Raw genomic sequence first — 20962 nt, forward strand, 5'->3', positions numbered from 1 at the left:
TAGTTTCCCATCCCAAGGGTACAAAAATGTTCAAATGTGTGTGAAATCTTAAGGGACCAAACTGCTGAGGTCATCGGACCCTAGACTCACACATTACTTAAGCTGACTTATGCGAAGAACAACACACATACTCATGCCCGAGGGAGGAGTCGAACCTCTAGCGGGTGGGGCCGCGCAGTCCGTGTCAAGGCGCCTCAAACCGAGCGGCCACTCCGCGCAGCAACCCCAAGGGTAAGAGGCTGTTTCGAAATACTGTCCACTCCTCCACCACCTTTGAAAAGGCTATTGGAAACACGAGATGACTCCTTACGAAGGTGACTTCTTATGCCGGGAGTCTTCGGCCACCATCGTTGATTAATGGAATAGCCGGGTATTTGCAGACACATTGTGAAATTGGCTCTCATTTTGCGCAATGTGGTGTTCTGAACAAGGAACAACGTTTTCAGTTGCCACAGTATCGGCCCTTGTCACTCAGTGCTTTTGCACCACCATGGCTTCAATAAACACAGTTGTCTAGGATCGAAGCGAGGTGTGTCAGCCACGGATGGCACACCGTTTACGAACTTCTTACTTCATCTTACACCTGCTGCTGTGACAAAACGTATCGTTGTAATATACCCACATTTCGCAAAGAGTTCAGTGGCTTTTAACACCTTCACTAAGCAACCTGGAAACACTAGTGTAAGTTGCTAGGGGAGGGGTCTTCATTATCACACTCCTGTGAGACGTCTACATCTTTGCGACGCTGTTACTTGGTGATGAACCAGTATGCCATTAAGAATATGCTTATCATCTTACAGGCTACAGATTTCAGTTTTCATCTGCGTCACCTTCATATTTACATTTCAGTGACAGTCAGTTTCTTTACTTTCTTTTGCTTGTGCTGTGTTTCCGCAATGGCGCAGGGTCGGCATGGTTAATCAGATTTGGCGAGGTTAATTTAAGGGGTGGCCGGATGCCCTTCCTGTCGCCACCCCGTAGCCCCCAGGACGGAAGTAGTGTACTCCAACTGTCTGTGGCTGGTGTAATCCATGGAATAGTGCGAATGTGTTCAGATGTCTGCGAGCCGTGAAACTGAGGCAGGACGTGGGGACCAGCCCAGTATTCATCTAGTGTGATGTGGAAAACCGCCTAAAAACCACATCCAGCTGGCTGGCACACCGGCCTCCGTCGTTAAGCCGCCGGGCGGATTCGATCTGAGGTTGAGCGCCTACCCGAGTCCAGGAAGCAACGCATTAGTGCTCTCGGCTAACCTGGCGGGGTTTTAGTGACAGTCAGTATTCGATCCTAAATATTATCTGTTGGGCCACATCATTCTTCAGATTTTTTACACCTCAGTGTTTCGGTTTCTCCTGATATGTTCTTCCAATAAGAACGGTTATCATGAAGTAGACCCCAGCATCAGTCGCACAACTTCAGGTGGAGAAAATCTGAAGAATTTCTTTTCCTGGCAGTTCAAGAATTGTAGGACGAATGTTGTTCATACAAGCTAATTCTAGATGCGACGCCCTATCATTTTACTAGTTTCAACCAGCCATGCTGCATACCGTACAGGACGATGCTACATGTTTCTAGTATCACGGATATTTGCGCTGGTGGTTGTGCGTACTACCTGTTTCGTTTGGAACCACAGCATCAATAATACAGTCAAAAGGAGAATACCACCAGTTTACTAATGTATGTTTTGTGAATGTGTGAATGTTTGGGCAGTAGCGTTTGCTTGAGTTCCATTAGGAGCACTGAACTGAAAGTACAAAGCTTTTCCCTCCGCAGAACATGCCGTGGCTGCACTTGATGGAAAACGATGCATCACAGCTACCAGAAATGACAACCCACAGTGATCGGTGAAAATTGTCGGTGTATCATTTCTAAAACGCTTCCATAGCTGTGAGCCTAAATCTACTTTACTGCGGCGGTACACGCGCGGGAAGTAAACATCTCAGAATTCTAATTCTCCAATTCCCGTGACATACTTCTTTATGGAAATTATGGGTAATTCATACTCGAATCCAAGCTGGAAGATTACTTGTGGCACGTTCGTCTTATTGTGGACAGAAGTTCGTCGCAGTTTCGCTGTAATTTTTTACTCATTTGTGCGCCGACCGTTGTGGCTGTGGCCGAGCGGTTCTAGGCACTTCATTCTGGAACCGCGCGATCGCTACGGTCGCAGGTTCGAATCCTGCCTCGGGAATGGATGTGTGTGATGTCCTTAGGTTAGTTAGGTTTAAGTAGTTCTAATTTCTAGGGGACTGATGACCTCAGATGTTAAGTCCTATAGTGCTCAGAGCCATTTTGAACCAACTCATTTTGCTTACTATCGCAATTTTTAAAGTCATTATCAAGTAGTGACTCAGTCTTCTAAACGAAAGCTTTGGCTCATAGGGTCTCAACCCGAGAACAGTAAATATACAAATAGAATCGTAAACTGGAAGAAATTTTTCACTAGTATTTGATTGGCAACAAGAAGAGAAATAGCGGCTGATTTTCAGACAGAGCAACAATCTACAGATTTAAACTTCCAATCTCTCTGCAGAGCCTTATGGAGTGAGGGTACAACGATTCTTCTGCAAAGTAGTATCGCTATTCTTACTCCTCCCCAAATAAATGAACGCTCCGCAATGAGCTGGATAATCTCCACCGCCCCTTCATTGACAATATATCACAACAGACTGACTCCGCGACGTGGCTCTAAAATTTTTCATTCCGAAATTCTAGATAATGTGTCAGTACCTGAGGCAGATATGTGGCTTCCTATTACAGTCGGTTCTTTATTGCTCTGTTCAGATATTAGTCGTATTATCGGAATAAAAATTTTCCACGTCTACAGCGCATATCGGATCACAACGAAGTCACTGGACTCGCATTCGGGAGGTCATCCAGATTTCGGATTCCCGTGATTTCCGTAAATCGCTCCAGACCAATGCCGTCATAATTCCTTTCAAGTGGCACGGCCGATTCCTTTTCTCATCCTTGCAACAATCTGAGCTTGTCCTCCGTCTCTTAATGACCTCGACGTCGACGGAACGTTAAACCCTAATCTTCCTTCCTTCCTCCTTTCACAACGAAGCATGTACTACGCACGCAGGCAGCACTAAAACAGCTTCTCTATAGCCCATTGTTTGCGCTCAGCGATATACTTTTCTTATTCGTTTAGTAGTTGAGTGTTGTTTGATCTGCTATCGCCTACCTGCCCACGATAGCTAGCCAGACTTCCTACGAAAGAATGAGAAATATAAATATAATAAAATCGAACAGTTTACGTGTAAAGGAATATGGCCTTCACAAGGGCATGGGACATAATCTGTCAGTTGGATAGATCATTAAACTACTTGCACCTTTGTTCTAATCGAGGGGAGTAGCCCGTGTGTCGGCCTTTGATTTCCACAATCAAATAAATCAAGACTGTACGGGGACTCGCGTCGCCACCCACGGCAGCAAGGCATAAGAAAGCAAAGGTAAACTTCCTCCTCTATGTCCTTCTCAAAAGCGTATTACTGTCAGCAAGCTCAAAAGTTGGAAAACTGATGTCATGTCGACGGCGAACTCTTGGGAGGAGAAACATTAGCTCAAGCTGGATAAGGACGCAGAAAGGAATTGGCCATGTCCTCACTGAAGGAACCATACTGGCATTCGTTTCGAGATACTTAGGGAAACCGCGGAAGAGCTGAAATAGGATGGCTGGATGGCGATTTTTATGCTGTGTCTCACGAATAGGAGCACAGTGTCCTAACCAACAAGCCAGAGGGTTCAGACTCAGCAGTTCAGTTCTCAGATTCAAAAGACTGCACTGAATTAAACATGCAGTTCAGGATAGACGTCAGACTGAAGCAGTAGGGCTCACTCGTCTTGATCTGGAGATGCGCTACTTATAAAATCGTAAAGAGACATCTACGTTTCGTATAAATCTCTTTAAGAAAAAGTGTGGCAAGACAACCACGTCTTTTGCCCTTTCGAAAGTACTCTGCCCTCTCAGACCTTCATTATCCTCCAGCTATCATGCTCTCTCACTGACAAAAACGAAGATAAAAGTTTTATGGAGAATCATATTTTCAAATTTATCTCCATTGCACACAGAAGACACGAAATGTAGGAGGCAGAGGAAGGCTAGCTTTCAAGGCGTACACACTCATCGAAGGTCGAGAGGCAGAGGCAGTATTAACTTCCACAGCCATCTCGAGAATGAGGCAAACCAGTTACGGACACGAAGTGCAGGAGCCATCCATCCCAAGAGGCCTCCAGTGAGTACACAAGCCTTGCCGAGTGCGCGTAAGATCCAAAACACAAATGCATACACACACACACACATACACATACACACACACACACACACACACACACACACACACACACACAGGAAGCTCATGTAGTGACAAAAGTTCCCGTCTGTCCACAATGAACTCATCGTCCCAATCTTCCTTCCTTCTTTTGAAGGTTGTCATTCATTCATTCATTGACAGTTTGCGTGAAGAAATATGAATATGCAATGTGTGTAAGCAATTGCAAATAATACCAGCCTCTCCTATCAATGATTTCTCACGATAACAGCATAGTTTTCACACTTTTGGTATTGTTGACACGTTTTCAAACCTTGCAGCTATTATGCAAATGTCTCCCTCATGTTGTTACAAATGGTTGGCTGTAAACTTTAATAAAAGCAGATTGATTAAAACTTAGGCTAGAAAACATGCATCGAACTGGTCCAGCAGATACCATCTGTGAGAGCAGATTATAAAAAAAAGATACATCTTATTGCCCACATATCGATAGATGCTCCTCAAGTATCAACAAAAGTACAATAAAACATTATCACGTGCCATCACACTGAACTAAGTAAAGATCCTTCTCTTTCAATCAAAACGTTTGAATTTGTTAACCAAATTCTTGGTTGCTAACCTTGTGAGGGACCTGGATTTCTTAATTTACGGGTCAAATCCTCCCACATCTGTTCCTTTGTCATCCCACGTCAACTAGCACAAAGGATAGCGGTTGTTTCTTCTATTGTGAGCAACAAATATGGTTTTACTTACATATTAGAAACATACACAGACACTATTTTCACCCCGTGTGGTACGTGACAGATGAACGATCACTCATTTCAGTTGCAGACAATAACGCTGGGAACTCGTTTTGAAGTAGCAAAACGAAAAGATTAGAAAAGGTGATAAAGCGTATAACCACGAATAAACTGATTGGGCAAGAACCATACAAATACAAGTTTCGAAAAAGCACACAGTCAGTGCGGATAACTAGTGAGGTTGAACAAACATTCGTAAAAGTCATGAATTACTTACTTTTTTTCTTTTCTTTTTTTTGCAATTTTATGTTTTTTTAACAAATGACAAAAGTTTATATTTAGCCAAAACTGTATTTTGGTTTCCAGAAATATTAAAACAGTCTCTTTGAAAATTTAGATAAATTCAACACATTTGGCTACCAATAAAAAGGTAATGCTTATCTTTTACTATCCGCAACGTCATTTGGGTGCGAAAATACACGAGTTGGGTGGACTTTCTTGGAAAAAAAACACAAACTGAAAAAAAATGAAGAAGGATCAGATTCCAGATTCAACAATTGGAGCAAATCCACTGCAGTGAGCAGAAGCTTCTTCTTTCCACTCTGTGTGGTTAGGTGGCGATCTTTACGGTAGAATGTGCAAGTCATTCTATCACTGAATGAGTGGTTCAATAGCTGTTTTCTGAATATGTCGAGTTGAAGTGCATCTGTAATTAGAGATATGCATTTCAAACCCAAAATCTTCGATACCGCGAATCAACTTCTCGCTCCTTGCCAGCAAACCGAACAATAAGTCTTTACCGTGCGATAAAGCTGTCTGCCACACAGATTTATACGGCCCAGTCACGTTAATGTGCCCACCACCTATGTTCGACGTCAAACTGTAACAACCACTCGCAGACACTTTCTGTATAGCCTCGCAATTGCACTGCCCTTGGAAGCCCATCTAATACCTACATCTATATAACAAAAATGTTAACAAAACACATCATCTTGGTACTTGCCGTCAAGGATATCTTATTCCTTCATGATTCGTAGATTACGGATTTGTACAGGCGGTCCAACTAATGCCAGTTACCAGAACGCTTTACCATCCAGAGAGAGGCTACAAGAGATTCGGTCGCTTGTGTGCACTTACTAACAGCCAAACAACTCTGCCTCATCACATGGAGCAAAAGCTGCACCTTGACACCCTGGTGCTTTCTATGAAAACGGCTGTCTACGATCTCTTCGTGAATTCTTTGGCATTTTGGTCTTGAAGCAATTCATCTTGAGCTGAACATTCTTCTTATTGGAATTGCTGTTTATCGGCAGCTATATAAAACCGAACAAATATGAGGAATATGTTTCCACCCTCAGACTCCCAATAGGAAGGGACATTAGATTTTAGCTTCCCGTCTTCGACGCGGTAATTGAAGATGAAGCATAATTTCACGTTTTACATTGTAGGAAGTCGGTCTTGTCCTTTAGAAGGATCCATCTCGGCACTGGCCTCAAGTCGTGGAATGACAGCACAAAAAACGTAATTCGGCATAAAAATAGCACATATTTTTAGCGATGGCAAACCTTTTATAATGTGCTATTTTATCCACTTGACATCTTGTGCGTAAGGTCAGCGTAAAATGAACATGCTTTACGACAAAAAGATTTTAAGACTTGAAGATGACAGCATTGTCTGTTGAAACCGGATGTCTTAAATTTAAAAAAAAATACTTATGCGATCTTAGCTGTCGAAAGGTGTTTGACGTTTTGGAGGTCTGAATTAAAATTTTGTCAGCATATTTCGCATTCCTGGAAGTCACAGATAGCTTCCTCAGTTTTCATGATCTCTTGCCCAAGGATGTGGTTTTCTGTAAGAAAAGCAGAAGGTTGCTACGCTTTCCAAATTTCAACTTGGTTTGAGTAAAAGTGTGTGGATCGTGAGAGGCAGAGTGCAGACAGACAGAGCAAGTAGGCTGTCCAGGATGTCTGACAACTGGCACCTTGGGGCGGGACGGTCTAGCCGGCACATCAGCGGAGCTATCAAACAATTAGGTTGCCTCGTGGCCATTTAGCAATTGGGCCTTCATCTGGACACGTTCCAACTGACAGCTTCGGCCAAGAGCAGCTACTTGCCGCGGCAGCAACGATACGCTCTCGGATGTTCACGCACTCATTCATTCACGCTGCACTATTCGTCAGCGTATCGTTTCCTGCGAAAGAAATTCCTCGAGTGATTTCTATTACCAGAAGATCGGAAAAGAGGTATGTAATACGAAATGGTAGCCAATGGTGCCTGGATATGTTATTTAACTCTCGAGTCTTTAAAGAATAGAATTCCCATGTCTGAAACAGTTTCAAACGTATGCGTACTTTACAACTGAGTTAATGTGTTAAATATTTTTGACGTTAGTCACGCAAACGCGAAAAACTTTAGCAGAGGCGTGAAATTACGCTTAAAGTCTGCCGGAAGTCGCTAATTATGAATCCTGGATAAGTGTAGTCTGGGTAATTTGAGTCCCATTGTAAACAAAGCTGGTTTTTCACGTATCTCAATATAAACAACGTCATATCTCCTGAACTATATGTCGTACAATGATACAGTTTTTCAGGTACATTTAGTGGTATACGTGTATGCCGTCTGCAAACATATTTAGTAGTAAAGAAGTAATAAATTAAAACGTCCTTTATGCTGAAGTTATACTGCAAGAACAGTTAAAATGTAGTAAGAGATGAGCTTTTGTCATTTCATCATTTTGTGGGGTTTTCAGTGAGAAAAAGTTTCATGAAAATTTTAAATTACGTTTGAAGTTCATTGGAACTCCACTAGCGTTCAAATTCTGGATAAGTGTAGCCGGGGTAATTTGCGGGTAGTGAGCTATGCTGCCTCAACATGGGTACATAGAGTCCATAAGTAATTCTTGATTTGCTGTGGTAAACTTTCACCATAAGATTATACGTCTTAATGAGTAGATGTTGGCCCCATATTGTATTTTTAAATTCGGCCACTAATTATATGAAACATCGAATATCAATTTCCTGTTACCCCTGGAAGCCGTTAGATAGGCAACCCTCAAGTGGGACTGTGTACCAAGAACCACGAATCGGTTAGTAACACGGATGATGCCTTGCCTAAATCTTATTCTGCGCCATAACTAGCTAGCCCTCCAGGGAGCGAATACATCGATTCCAAAGTTTTACACATTTTTGAAGTGCATGCTAAAGTGTTTCGATTTTAGGGTGTTTTGTACCCTCTGCGATTCCTCTTGAATCTCCTCTACTGTATCAAAACTTCGCCCCACGAACTTGATTTTCATCTCGTGGAAGAGGAGGAAGACACGCGGAGCTAAGTCAGGCGAGTGCTGCAGGCGGGGAACCACTATCTCATGTTCAGTCAAAAATTCCTGAATAATATAAACTGCAGACCGTTGTGCATTGTCATGTTGGAGTACCCAGTCGTTTTTATGACGCTTCTGTGGACATTTTCTCGCTCTAACGTCTTACAACATTACGATGGATCTATTTATTAATTCTCTGTCCAGAAGGGACGATCTCTTCATGAATGATTCCGTTAACATAAAAAAAGCAGGCCACCATAGACTTAACGTTGCTCTTGAGAGTTGTCGAATCTTTTTTTCGGTCGAGGCCAACAATGATTCTTCCATCGCGAAGATTGCTGCTTAACTTCAGAGACACAGCCATAAAACCAGCTTTCGTCACGAGTGACAACCTTTGAAAAAAAAGTTTGGATCGCTTCGAGGCAGCTGTTTACGTCCCCTGCAGACCTCATGCGACGTTGATCCTGATTATTACGAAGCAGATATTGCGCGAACTTAGCCGCAGTCCTTCCTCTCATGTTCAATTCTTCTGACAGCATGCATTCATATGTACCAGAACTGACTGCCAAGGTGTTGAAGGATTTACGATGGTCTGTCTGCGATCTCGCAGAATCTGATCCGTCATTTTCCGAACATTTTCTGGTGTGATATCAGTTGACAGCCAACTGGAACGGACATCATCATCAGTCGGTGTCCGTCAGTTTTCGATATGCTCGTACGGGACCCAAGTCTGTACTTGACGTTAAGAATTGTCTCCAAAACGTTGCTCATACATTTAGGGCGTTTCTGCAGCGGTTTTCCCAAATTTAAATTAAGTTCTTACACACATTGTTCTTTGAGTGTAGCCATGAAAAAACCAATAATTCATGGAAACACGGCAATCGCTTATGGTTACCGACAACTAACCAAATAATTGTGCTTACAGCCACTTACCACAGTAATTCAAAATGTCTGTACGTGCATACACCTAGCGGTATTGTAGCGTACTCGTAACCGTTTGCGGGCATATTTTAAATTTCGGGAACTTTCATATTAAAGCTCGACATGGAAATTTCATTCATATGATTCACAAAGCGATCACTATGTGCGAAATGCCGAGTGTAGTACGGCAAGGAATAAGATACTACAATCGCATTCTCGAAAGGCAGGGTCCAAATAGAGCAACCAAATAGATTTTTTAATCTAACGCTTTCAAGTTTTATTCGTACTGATGGTGTTTGTCAGTGACCGAATAAAGTAAAATAGTAACAGTAAAGTTCTAATTTTAGGATTTTTTTTTACTCCATACACATCCTCTTAATAACTTAACAAGCACCTTTTGTATTACTTAAATCATTTCAAATGAAGCACCACGATCTCCCAGCATCTTTCATTTTTTCATATGAAATACTGTTGGAAGGACAGACTTCGAGACTGAAGGGCACTCTGACTATTTCAGAGAGAAGTCCTCGTTCCAAATGCAGGACTCAATCTAGTTTTTTTTTTTTTTAACTGGTGTTCTTCGAGGGAGTGGAAGGTACAACGAAAATACTGCATGCCCCAACCCGCTCGGAGGGAATATAAACAAACCTTATGCAACTATTAAAATATGTTTGCTCATCACTCTTTTCATTTTATTCTCTAAAGTCATACCCCTGCTGCTGTTTGTTTGATATATGCACCGCTATAGTTCTCTCACACGTTTATGTCCACGAGTAAATAGACACACACAGTACCGAAACAAATAAATAAATGCGTACACTAACTTCGGACACGATGGCCAGACAAATAAAGAACGGATTTTGAAAGACTGTTACATGCTGCCTTATTGCAGTTCTCAACAGACTTCTTGAGAAACTATGTATTCAAGAATAAATAAAGGAATTGTTCTCCAACCAAATGGTTTTTCGCACCACAAACACTACGTAATTTCCCATCGTACAACATATAACTCCGATAATTCTTTGCTTATCCCTTCGTATACAGAGTTGTTACGCCACAGGAACCGATAGCATTCTGGACGGTAAGCCATTAAATTCGACGTTATTGTCTTGTGGGAGTCCCCAACAACTATGCTTCACATAAAGCGAGACTCTCATCATAGTTGAGTATCACTAGAGACCTGGACGGAAATTTACTCATTTCGCAAGAATTTTTACGCCCCGTCCGGTCTTCACAAAGCGCCTTTGTCAAACACGGCAGTTTACCTTGTCGCTTCTTTGTCAAACGTCCTTTGAATGCATCAACAGAAAAGAAACGCTGGCATCTTGTTCCCCCTTCTCTTTCCCATGGCCCTGATCCAACTGGTATCACATTGCGTAACTTTTCTTACAGCTCCTGTTCAGTGTCCACTTATCTTTTAAATATGACAGAATCGCCGTAGTTTTTCTTACACTAACAAAATCAACAAATGTTAAATTTCTATTGATACTACATGCAGAAACTTGTAACTTCGTTGTTACTTTTAATTTCTTCTCTGTAGTCCGGCCAGGCAGAAAGTATCTTCGCAAAAAAAGAGAGAGAGAGAGAATAAGTCCGTGATGTGTTCCAGAGTTAGCGGAGTGGGTCTTATCATGTAACCTAGGTAAATCAAAAGCGTAGAAGTCTAGCGTCTTACGGTAGATATTATTTACCTCTTAGGAGGAAGAATAAAAGTAATGGTAATCAGCAACGTCAAGGGAATACTGGGATTCAAATAGTCCCAAATTGCACCATTGTCGTTCCAGACATTTATAGATAAACTGCATCGCTCTATCGAGTGAGCACAGTGGTTTATCTTCCTGTGAGGCGACCCATTCTTTACCAGGGTGACGAAATGAATGGAAACCAAGAAAATGTTACACGTCTAAACACTAGAGAAGCCGTAACAGGCAAAGCATGTATCTTGCAAAGAGGGCAGCAGGATTTTCTGTGGCACACCGGACCGGAAGAATGGAAATACAACTATTAGTTTACACGGGACAAGTGAAATGTGGAACGACACATGCGACCTTTTGGTGACCGTATTGTAGAAATGTAAAATGAATAGATAGGGGTAAGTTGTATTGATACCAACACAGGACGTTGTTTTACTTGTTCCAAGTTTTGATCTGATGATTGAAGTAGCCGAATGTACGTTATAGATAAAAAAATCTGGATGATTCTATTCACAAATATCCATAATGATCGCAGATTTATTCATGAAATTTAGTTTCTTTATTAATAACACAATGAGGCAAACAAACAGCCTAAGATCAAGACACTTCAAATTGTTCCAGAATGCACGGCTCTCCATGTCACATATTCCGCTCGGTCAAGCTACTCATGTATCAAAATAATTCAGTACAGTAACAGTTATGGAGTATTCCGTCGCTGCTTGGAGGTACTTCGACTTATTAAAACTATATCACCAATACTTTGATTTCTGTCTTTAATCAGTTTATCAGGTTTATTTGAGCAAATCTGACATTGTGCTTCATAACGGTAGAGAGATTAATGAAAAATTAGAATAGCTTTCTGGCAGTGGAATACTAAGAGAAAGCGACTGTAAGGTTAAACAAGATGTTTGCAGCCCTTACAAATTGGGGCTAAATAACAGAGTCAGACGAATAATCATCATCCACCAAAGAAAAAAATAAGAAATATTCGTATTAACTGGGGGTCCACTATTTGATCAAAAACATCCGGACACCTATTTGTGGACGTTAATGTCTTTATGATGGTTCGAAATCTACTGGGGACACTTTCAACGACGTTTCTATATGTCTGTGGAGGAATGGCAGCCCATTTCTTCCTCAACAGCCGGAATCACAGAGGTAGTTGCACGCTGGTGTTCCATGGATTTTCGGGTAGGAACTCTGGGTAAGCCGGCCGCTGTGCCCGAGCGGTTCTGGGCACTTCAGTCCGGAACCGCGCTGCTGCTACGGTCGCAGATTCGAATCCTGCCTCGGGCATGAATGTGTGTGATGTTCTTAGGTTAGTTGGATTTAAGTAGTTCTAAGTATAGGGGACTGATCACCTCAGATGTTAAGTCCCATAGTGCTTAGAGCCATCTGAACCATTTTTTTTTAACTCTGGGCATCCAGTCAGTTTTAGGAATCTTGTTGTCAAATGGTTCAAATGGCTCTCAGCACTATGGGACTTAAATCTGTGGTCATCAGTCCCCTAGAACTTAGAACTACTTAAACCTAACTAACCTAAGGACATCACACACATCCATGCCAGAGGAAGGATTCGAACCTGCGATCGTAGCAGTCGCGCGGTTCCGGACTGAAGCGGCTGGAACCGCTCGGCCACCGAAATCTTGTTGTCACAAAACATTGCCTCACAGATGCTGCTTTATGACATGGTAAATTGTCGGTGGGTGGAGCTGCTCCATCGTTGTACCCCATTTTTTTTAACTCCCTAGGCACAGTCATTGTGCTCGCCCTACTCCTCAGCACTTTGGAACTCAGGAGTGATTCCTTCTCCTGATTCCATGCGATTTTTTACAATCGCCCTCTGAAAAGCTGAGCTGTCCCTGCCTGTCAATTCACGAGGACTGTCTGGTCTTAGTTTAGCTGTGGTTGTTTCTTTACATTTCCATTTCACTGTCAGATTATCAACCAAATGAAACTAGAAGGTTACAGAGACCTTTTCAAGTCTCAAACATCTATAATGTACCGGGTGATCAAAAAGTCAGTATAAATTTGAAAACTTAATAAACCACGGAATAATGTAGATAGAGAGGTACAAATTGACACACATGCTTGGAATGAGATGAGGTATTATTAGAACCTAAAAACAAAGTTCACAAAATGTCCGACGGATGGCGCTGGACAGCAAAACGTCAGTGACTGCGCATGACAACCGTGTATAAAAGGAGCTGTAATGAGAGAGAGAATCCTCCTCTTCAAGCTCCAAACCTTTGCCCTTCCCATTAACTACGTCCGTCTGATCGGTTCCTTTCTCTCCCGCCGTCCTTCCTATGTCACCATCCATAACACCGATTCCTACACCTTTTTCCCCTCCGCCGGTGTGCCCCAAGGCTCCGTCCTCTCCCCCCTTCTGTACCTTTTGTACACGGCGGACATGCCGCCGCCGTCGCCCCCCGTCCACCTCCTCCAGTTTGCCGATGACACCGCCTTCCTCGCCCTTGCCCCCACCCTGCAACGCTCCCAACGCCTTCTCCAATCCCATCTTGACCGGTTCACCGCTTGGTGCAACCAGTGGTTGCTCAAGGTCAATCCCTCCAAAACCCAGGCGCTCATTGTAGGCAAAACCACCCCTTCCTTCCGCCTCCTTGATTTCTATCTCACCGTCTATGGCCGTCCTATCGCCCTCACTCCCACCCTTAAGTACCTTGGCGTCACCCTCAACCGTCGCCTCTCCTGGACTCCCCATCTCCAGACAATCCAAGCCAAGGCACGTTCCCGACTCCGTCTCCTCAAGCTCCTTTCCGGCCGCACGTGGGGTCTGGACCCCTCCACAATCCTCCACACCTATAAATCCCTCATCCGCCCTATCCTTTGTTACGCCCATCCAGCCTGGATCTCCGCCCCCCCCTACCTTCTATAAATCCCTCCAAATCCTTGAACGCCATGCTCTCCGCCTTGCCTATCGCATCCGTCTCCCCTCCCCCACGCGGATCCTGTATGATCTCATCCCCTTCCCCCACCTCCTCCTTTTCCTTGAAAGGATACGTATCCTGTACACCTCACGTAAACTTGATCCTCCTCACCCACTCATTTCCCCGATCCTCTCCCACCCCCGCCCGCTGCCGCGCCTGTATTCCCACGTCCCACCCGGTCTCCATCTCTCCACCCTCCATACCCTCTCCCAAGGTGGCTTCCGCCAGCTCCCTCTCCCTGATGATGTCCTCGTCCCCTCCATCTACCCCTCCTATCAACTTTGACCCTGCCCCGCCCCCCACTTCCCGTGTCCTTTCCTTTCGGCACCCTCCCTCCCTTCTCTTCTCTTCCCTTCTTTTTCCATCTCCCTGTCCCCTCCCTTCCCCCTCTTCCCCCGGGCTTCCTCTCCCCCTTCCTCCCTCCCCCCTACCTCCCCTGCCCGTGGCATCTCTGCTCTCCCCTCTCGCTCTCCCACTCCCCTTCCTCCTCCTCCTCTCTTGGCAGGTCCCCGGACTCGCACACGTATAGTGAACATTCGCGCGCCGGAGATCGTCGCCTTTTGTGTCTCGTGTATGTGACGTCGTATAGTGTTTTTGGTGTCCGCCGTCCCACTCCTACGTTCACTTGTGCCGTCGGACTCATCAGTGTTTTGTGCGCCGTGCCAACGTGTTTTCAGTGTTGTTCTCGTCACATGTGAACGACTCCGTGTTTTTTATGTCTCTGTGACCTCTCTCTTTTGCCCGTCACTTTGTTCATTGTCATTCACCGTGTTTTATACTCTTGTAAAACGCTATGGCTGAAGAGCGGCGTAGTGTGCCGCTGCCAGCCTACCTGAGTTGTACAGGTTTCAAATAACAATAAAGTAAAAAAAAAAAAAAAAAAAGAGAGAGAATCAGATGCGCAAGCAGTCGCAGCATGTTGACGTTACCTGAAACGCCGCTTTTAGTGAATCTGTATTATCAGAATGAGGAATGTGCTAGTTCAGCGCTATGATCCTATGGCCATAGGAAGGGGATTTGAACGGGTAAAGGTCCGTTGACAAATGCAGCTGTGGCGAGAATGATTTCGAAGTTCGAAGCCATGGGTTGTTTAGACGATAGACCCCGTTGTGGCTGACCGACCACAAGGGGTAATGCTGCTGAGACAGTTCAGGAAGAAATGGAGACTGTAGCGGGTTCGTCTATGCACGGGGAAGTCAGCGCTCGTGCAGTCGCACGTCGCAACGGCATTCCATACGCTACTGTTTGGTTGGCACTTTGGCGTACCCTCCGATGCTATCCGTACAAAATCCATTGGCATCATGAACTGTTACCTGGCGATTTAGTGAAGCGGAGGGCATTTGCGGTGTGGGCGTTTCAAAAGATGGCGAAAGATGACGATTGGTTGAGTAACGTGTTGTGGACCGACGAAGCTCATTTCACGCTCCGAGGGTCTGTCAACGCCCACACTGCAACCTACATCCTTCTGAATCTGCTTAGTGTATTCATCTCTTGGTCTCCCTCTACGATTTTTACCCTCCTCACTGCCCTCCAGTACTAAATTGGTGATCCCTTGATGCCTCAGGACATGTCCTACCAACCGATCCCTTTTTCTAGTCAAGTTGTGCCACAAACTTCTCTTCTCCCCAACATTATTCGACTAAATTTCTTCACTATCAGCCGCTTGTGAGTGTGGGACCTTTATCAAATTAAATTAAGGAGAAACCAAAAACATTCGCACGGATTTGTTTAGCCAACATGAGAGTTTCGCGGAAACGCTCAACAGACTGCTGTGCAGGACGATACTAGAGATACCACGTGAATCATGGAGAGCTTTACTCAGGAAATTCAGAGCACGGACTTTCCAAAATGAGTCAAATAAACATATTGTTTTTCCCGAGATCTCGCGAGTACCATTGTCATAGGGTCAGCACTTTACTAGTCAACAGGCGGTCTCAGTACTCTCCGGAAAAAGCAGCTTCGAATCGTTGAACTGATTAACGTTCATCAATGCCCCAATACAGATATAGCGTTTTTATGTCGGATAAATACATTGACGGGAAAAAATCTCAACACAAAAATAATTTATGCAGATTAATGAAATTTCGGGAATACTTTTGTCTAGGTAACATTCACTGATCAGTCAGAACATTATGACCGTCCACCTCATAGCCGGTATGTCCACCTTTGTCACGGATAACAACAGCGATGCTTCAAGGCTTGGATGCGATGAGGTCTTGGTAGGTCGCTGGAAGGAGGTGGTACCTCATCTGCACACACAAGCTACCTAATTCCCGTAAATTCCACGGAGCGGGCGACGAGCTCTGGCACCACGTTCAATCACGTTCCAGATGTGTTCGATCGGGTTAAGGTCTGGCGAGTTGGGGGCCAGCACATCGATTGGAACTCACCACTGTGTTCCTAAAAACCACTCCGTCACACCCCTCTCCTTGTAACATGTACTATCTTATTGAAAAATGCCACTACCGTCGCGAGGCATGATCGTCATGAAGGGGTGTACATGGTCTGGAAACCAGTGTACGATACTCCTTGGCTGTCATGGTGCCTTGCACGAGATCCACTGGACCCATGAATGCCCACGGGAATGTTCCTCAGAGCATAATGGAGCAGCCACTGGCTTGTCACCACTCCGCAGCACAGGTGTCAAGGAGCTGTTCGCCTGGAAGCCGACGAATTCGCGCCCTACCATCGCCATGATGAAGAAGGCATCAGGATTCATCAGACAATGAACGCTCTGCCGCTGTGCCAACGTCCAGTGCCGATGGTCAAGTGTTCATTTCAGTCGTAGTTGCCGATATCGTGGGATTAATATTGGCACACGCATGGGTCGTCGGCTGTGGAGGCCCATCGTTGGGAGTGTTCGGTGCACTGTGTGTTCGGACACACTTGTACTCTGCCTAGCATTAATGTCTGATGATAATTCCGCCACAGTTTCCCGCCTGTCCTATTTTGTCAGTCTGCCCAGTCTACGACTTCTGACATCTGTAGTGAGGGGTGGCCGCTAACCCCACGACGTCTGAGCGTTGTTGCATCTCTGATTCGCCACGTGTTGAAGACACTCACCACAGCATTCCTCGAACAACTAAGTCGTGCATTTTCCGAAACGCTTGTGACGAGCCTCCGAACCATTACAATCTGCCCTCGGTCGAAGTCAGGTAGATCGCATGCGATCCCCGTTCTACGCAGGGACAGCACGTTCACTGATATTACATGCACCTTGCGTGTGTCTGACTAGCAGTCATTGCTCACCAGGTGACGCTGCTATCGCCTAGAAGGGTTTATATCGATATTGGGTCGGTGGTCATAATGGTCTCTCTGATCAGTGTATTTAAGTGATTAGCACTGGAAGAGCACACGTTAATGTAAGCGCGAGATAAGCCATTGAAAATGTGAAATGCTGGTAAGTAAATGACACGTGCAACCCCAGAATTTTTTAATGTAAGCTTGCAAACGTGTATGCATTGTGTTTTACAGATGCCGGATGTCAGTTTGTGGGATGGAGACATATGCTTGTTTCGCTTGTTCGCTCAATACAGGGGCACTTAATTCTGTTTGTGAATAACGCTGGAGTTGTCGTCCATGTGCTCCATATGGGACAGATCTGGTGATCTACCAGGCCAAGGCAACATGTCGACACTCAGGAGAGCATTTTGAGTTACTGCAGCGATATGTGGGCGAGAGTTATCCTGTTGGAAAACACCCCCTGGAATGCTGTTCATGAATGGCAGCACAACAGGTCGAATCACCAGGCTGCGTAGAGTATCCACGGACGTCCTCCTGCTATCATACCTCAAACCTTAACTGCAGATCTAAGTCCAGAGTGCCTAGCACTCGTACAGGTTGGTTGTAGTTCCTCAAGTACCTTCTTTCTAACCAACATGCGGCCATCATTGGCACAGAGGCAGAACCAGCTTTCATCAGAGAGCATATTAGACCTCCACCCTCCCCTCCAACGAATTCTTGCTTGACACCACTGAAACTGCAAACGGCGGTAGTGTGGGGTCAGTGGAATGCACGGTACAGGGCGTCTGATTCGTGCTGTTCTTGAAGAACCAATTTCTACCAGTTCGCTGTGTCACTGTTGTGCCAACTACTGCTCAAATTACTGCTACAGATACAGTACGATGCGAAAGAGCCATACGCCAACATAATGATCTGCCCCTCGGCAGTGCTACGTAGTAGTTCGAATCTTGGTCTTCATGCGACTGGATATTCTCGTGATCACCACTGCCAGCAATCCTGTAAAGTTGCTACATTCCTGCCAAGTCTTTGTGCAGCATCGCAGAAGAAGAACCAGCATCTCGTACCTCTATTACATGATCTGTCCGAACTCAGTGAGGTGTTGATAAACCGACTTTGTTGCCTGAATGGCATTCTTGAATAACATCGACTCGCCACGTCCAGTTTCAAAGCTAACTAATGCTCACGGCCGTTGGAGCGTGTATTTAAAGCAAACCTGACTTGCATCCTCATAGTGGCGCTACTAGAGAGACTCATGCGACTGGCGCGAAATTTTGATACATATCATCTTTCAGATGTACAAACACGCCTACCAACTTTCGTTTATGTTGCACAACTCCTTCTTGGTGTTGCAGTTTTTCTTCCATTATTGTGGACGTGTTCATCCATCCGTCTTTCGCGAGTGTACATGTAAATTAACTGTTATTAAATCAGAGAGTGAAACAGCTGCAGAATACCTCTATGTCATATATTTCTCCACCACCGTAAACAAACTAAACCACATTAAAGATCGCTTCACAGGCGTCTATTGTGTTAGCACTGTCCGTAATGTCATCAACTTGCTGTTAACAAATTGGAGACTGGCCTCAGTCTCCCTGAATGATGCAAATCAACTGCTGTTTTAAAACACGGGGGATCTTTTTTATCAACCTCCGATCCGTCGTTAACGAAAACCACAGTGAAAATCTAAAATGTTTTATTTGCGACCTTTAGGTACACCTTCTAGCTATTTCTGTTCACCGCCGCGCGAACTTAGACATTTGCTATAAGATGGTACCAACTTCCACATACCCTCATCATAGAAGACAGCCACCTGTGCTTTCCGTCAGTTCTCTACTCTGGTCTGCAGGACGTTGTCTGTCTAAAAATGCTGTCCCCATAGCCATCGGTTCATGTGAGTGAAGAGGTGAAAATTAGAGAGAGCCAAGTTCACACTGTATGGCGGGTGGTCAACGCTTCCCATCGAAAACGCCGAGGGAGTGTCGTTGTTGCAGCTACAGTGTTCAAATGGTTCAAATGGCTCAGAGCACTATGGGACTTAACATCTGTGGTCATCAGCCCCCTAGAACTTAGAACTACTTAAACCTAACTAACCTAAGGACATCACACACATCCATGCCCGAGGCAGGATTCGAACCTGCGACCGTAGCGGTCACGCGGTTCCAAACTGAAGCGCCTAGAACCGCACGTCCACACCGGCCGGCAGCAACAGTATGCGGTTGAGAATTGTCATGAAGAAGGAAACGCATGACAGTTATGCTATATGGGCTGCATGAAATCAGGCGAAATCCCTCGGCACAACCTTCACACGTGACTTATCTACTAGCTAACTGTGGACTCAGAGCTGAAAAGTGCGATGTGAAGTGATAGATGGGCATACCAAAGACGCTGTGCAACACATGTGCACAAAACATTACCAGATTTTCACTGTCGTTTTAACGTCGCAACCGACTGAAAGTTGAAAACAAGTAGCCCTCTTATGTTTCGAGAACAATTACTTTGTGACTGTAGATGCAATAAACGTGTAAGATGTTTCACTTGAAGTGATGAAACTTGGTTTATCTAATCGTAAAAATCTTTCTATGAAATGTTAAATTTAGCAGAGATAAGACATGTTTTACTGTATCATGTTTGCCTCCACAGCTGAGTGGTCAGTGGTGCAGAATGCCCTGCGAGGGGCCCCGGGCTCAATTCCTGACTGGGTCGGAGATATGCTCCCCTCAGGGTTTGGTTGTTGTATTGTCTTCATCATCATTTCATCCTCATTAACACGCAAGTCGCCGAAGCGGTGGCAACTGAAAAAGACTTGCACTGTGCGACCAGTCTAGCCGACAGGTGGCCCTCGCCACATGTCATTTCACTTCACTGAAGCATGTTCTTTTCTGAAGTGTGGTATGTTTTAATATATTTAGGCATACAAAGAGGTACATCACAATTCTGACACGACCAGAATGTTTCTTTCCGGCATGTTTTTCCCTTCTGGCTCTTACTGACATTGGAACACACTTTGCAGACACATGTTGGATGCGGTTTCTTTTATGGAGCTGTTTTGGAAAAGTTCATTTAATCAATAACAATATTTCAAACACTTCGTTATATTGTTTTCTTTTATATGTTACTTGCCTGGGCATCCAGTCAAACAGAAATCGGGATCAATATCAGAATCATCTACTTCCCTTTCTGAACAGGAGTCTCTGATTTTTTTTTATTCCAGGGCATTTAAACCATGGCTATCATCGAAATTCCTAAAGCCAAAACTATGTAGAACTCGAGTAGAGTGTCAGCAAAGATGCAGGTAGCAGGCGCAAGCAGTAAGGGACTAAACTCAAAACAGAAACATAGAGAGCTTTTTTTTGGAGTACAGATAGTTCAGAATCATTCAAGATCCAACTTAAGAAGTCTTAGGGTGGGTCATTAAAAATACAACAAATAAAGAGCTACGTGGTAGGACAATGCTGAGACCCTTCCTCCCCAGTCCACATGACTACCAAGAAAGGGCAGGAGGTGCAATGTTGACTACGAATTTTTACTCACAGCACGAGCAAGACACTGGCGCCGTCCGCCTGACTTAAAGTGCCGCTGCTCGAGTCGTACTCGGGTTCTGTCCAGACTTTGCTAATAGGGATCCAAAAACTAGCCCCAAAAGTCAGCCAAAACTATTTGTTTTCTGACAAAAAGGGTTAAAGTTTTAAAAAAATCTTTTTTTACGAGGTTACCGGTTTCGGTCTAACCTAACACTGATATATGTACATACGCCGGACGGAGTGGACGAGCGGCTCTAGTCGCTACAGTCTGGAACCTCTCGACCGCTGCGGTCGCTGGTTCA

General features: G+C 44.5%; 1 protein-coding gene across 2 annotated transcripts in view; it reads left to right on the forward strand.

Moving 5' to 3' along the window:
* LOC124612616 (facilitated trehalose transporter Tret1-like) overlaps positions 1–20962 on the forward strand; it is a 492469-nt gene that overhangs the window by 335698 nt on the left and 135809 nt on the right. The gene's annotated exons all lie outside the window — the stretch shown is intronic.

The sequence above is a fragment of the Schistocerca americana genome, chromosome 4 (genome assembly GCF_021461395.2).
Source record: "Schistocerca americana isolate TAMUIC-IGC-003095 chromosome 4, iqSchAmer2.1, whole genome shotgun sequence".
NCBI classification, from domain to species: Eukaryota; Metazoa; Arthropoda; class Insecta; order Orthoptera; family Acrididae; genus Schistocerca; species Schistocerca americana.